Source organism: Seriola lalandi, unplaced genomic scaffold (assembly GCF_002814215.2).
Source record: "Seriola lalandi dorsalis isolate HSWRI2012SDOR001 ecotype SW California unplaced genomic scaffold, Sedor1 jcf7180001963301, whole genome shotgun sequence".
In the NCBI taxonomy this organism is placed as follows: Eukaryota; Metazoa; Chordata; class Actinopteri; order Carangiformes; family Carangidae; genus Seriola; species Seriola lalandi.
Window position 1 is genome coordinate 1 of NW_019433969.1, and position 2,965 is coordinate 2,965.

At 39.6% G+C, this 2,965-nt stretch overlaps 1 pseudogene; it reads right to left on the reverse strand.

Moving 5' to 3' along the window:
• Positions 1–5: 5 nt before the first annotated feature.
• Positions 6–520, reverse strand: LOC147820366 (insulin-like growth factor 1 receptor pseudogene; annotated as a pseudogene).
• Positions 521–2,965: the final 2,445 nt, after the last annotated feature.

Consider the following 2,965-nt stretch of genomic DNA (forward strand, 5'->3'; position numbering starts at 1 on the left):
TCATTGAAGGACGTCCTCTGACAGAGAGGGTTATCCTCCATGATGCCTGGACAGACATTGTCACACTCCTTTGCCTTCTTATTTCCATTGATAACGTTGTTGAACCCAGCATCCATAATAAGAGACCAGTCCACTGAGTCCAGGTAGCAGAGCTCAGGGTTCTTCTCAATCCTCATGGCCCCCCGGGTGATGTTCCTCAGTTTGAACAGGCCGATGTCCTTCAGGCTGGTCATCTCGTAGATCACGAGGGCGTAGTTGTAGAAGAGATTGCGCCCGCGGATGACACTGAGGTTGGGGAAGAGAATGCTGAGGCTGTCCAGGCCCGACACGCGGAAGAGCAGCAGGTAGTCGGTGATGACGGTCAGCTTGGGGAAGGTGAGGGTGCGGAAGACCTCCTGGTGCATGTTGTTTGTCTTGTCGTTGATGAGGAGGATCTGCAGGTAGCCCTCCACCACCGTGCAGTTCTCCAGCCGCTTGAACTCACTGATCTCATTTCGGATGTCGATACTCGGACCACAAACTGGCACAGAGACAAAGAGAGACGACACGTAAAGAAACAAAGATGACAAAAAAAGCATGTACAATAGAGAGTATTACAGATTTTCTTTTGTATCATAAATGAATGTAACAGGAGTGTTTGGTGGGGAATACAGCAATGCTACGTATAGAATAGCATGTAGATTATTCTTGCCAAAAGATTTTAATTATAATAATCTTCCTGAAGCATATAATCCTGTTAGTCAAGATGGCGAGGCTGCTACTTTGCTGGCAACATGTCATACATACAAATAATACTGAGTTCTGAAAAAAAGACAAGAAAAAAAGAGTGTGTGCAGTGTTAGGACACCATGTTTCCACACTGAATAAAAGAAGTTGATGTTTGTTCTGAGTGTTCTCTCAGGGCAGGTATTTCTATTCTAACAAGGGAGAGAGATTATCATCAGGGTCATATGAGGTGAACACATTTTTAATAAAGAGGTGAATGGGGAAATCGATGTTCATTCAACATGTCGGTAAACCTTCTGTATACTTTGTATCAGACGTAAGCCCTGTGTTTCACAGTGAAAATGTTTTGTCTGTCACCTCAGATAACCCCAGTGTTCGAATAAGTTTGAATGAGCTGTTCCTCTGCCTCTGCGCTTGGAAAACAACACTTGAAACCACAGTGCCTGGAGCGTCCTCCGACACACACGTACACGCACGAAGCATTAACAAGAAAGCCATTTATTATTGATGACAATCAACTCCCCTCTAATTGTGCCTATCAATTACTACACTAGGGAATTAATGGTAAACAATAATCCCATAAGGCTATTGTGCTCTACTGCAGCCAGTGATTCCATAACCTTTTGTATTTGATGCATCTTCACAGACCTGACTGCCGCCCATCATGTTTCGAATGTTTTCGTTTTAAACTGGATGTTATTTAACACTATTAAAAAGGTGGATACTGTAACAATATTTAACTTAATATTTATTATAGTTCACATTTATACCACTTTAGTGGCAGACATTTGACGTTTGAACCATTGATCCATTACTTTTAGCATTTTATTATAACAATTTATTATTTTTTAACTATTTCAACCATCATCCATTACTATTAATTATCTATTTCAACCATTTCTCCATTACATGGATTTTTCATTATTTATCCATTACCTCTAGCTAACTATGTACTGTTAACCATTTATCCACAACTTATAGATATTTCACTGTTTATTCATTACTGTTTATGCATCATTTTTTAACAACCTACCATTCATCCACTGTGATTAGCTTTCAACCAACCATGACGTTTATTACTTTACCATCTTAACTATTACTTTAGCTATCTATTTGAACCATTTACCTATTACTTTTAACTAGTTCAACCATTTATCCAGCAACTGTTTAAACCTCCCTCCTAACTTACAACAAGTTTTCATGCACTCTCAATCATCGCAATGTGTGTGTTCATGTATTACAGCTGATTTAATATTTGGAAATATATATTAAATCAAATTTCATTTTTTTTTTTAGAATCAGTTGAGCTACTCAACAATATTTCAACATAGCTCCAAGCAACTGCTGAACCAACTGGGATACAAGCACCCCTGCCTGCGAATCACTGCTGTAATGTAACAGCCAACAAGCTGAAAACTTCTTCTGTAAAAGCAAAAGTAAAATCCTCTAAACTGCCTCAATGCATTGTATTAAATATTTATGAAACAATGAATGATTTATATAATAATAGAATTGGCAGATATTGCTACAAGCGGGTTGCATATTATTTTGAACCGACTAAAAGAAGGTTCAACAGTCAGCACAGGAAATGCCTTGACATATAAGCTCCTTGGTTAAACCTGTTATGTTCTTACAGAGGCTTAGGACGTCGTAGCAGTGAGCGACACTGTCATAGCGCCTGTCCAATGAGACAAACAGGCATGTTTTCAATAAGAGTCTGTGATCCTTGTCAAAACACTGTCTAACCACCACTCCTGGATAAAGCAAAGAACTAAACTGTTTCTAGTCCCAAAATAACCACTGTGCCATCAGATTGTCCTTCTTAAATAGGAAAATCACACCAAAAATGACAAATGCGATCTCTCCTTAGCATATGTTCAACCATAGGATGTGTATGTGTTCTCAAAGTGTCCCTGAGAGTAAATTAACTCCACTTCAGTAGAGACAAAAAAGGCCATGTTTGACGTTCTTTGTTCAAACTAGTCTGCCAAAAATAGAAGCCACATTGTTTATGGGGATGAATGGGCTATATTTGCTCCTGTTTCACTTCTCCAAAATTAGAACGGAAACCATTACTCCAGTAGAAAATAGTATTTGCTTTCTCCAATCAACACCAATGCCCCTGGGATCCACTTGTGAGCCATCGAGCTGCATGTCTTCTTTGTTTCATTGAGAATTTTCTTCCAGCTTCTCCAGCAGCCGGAGAGAGAGGGAGGAGGGGTGGAGCCACTCAAATACA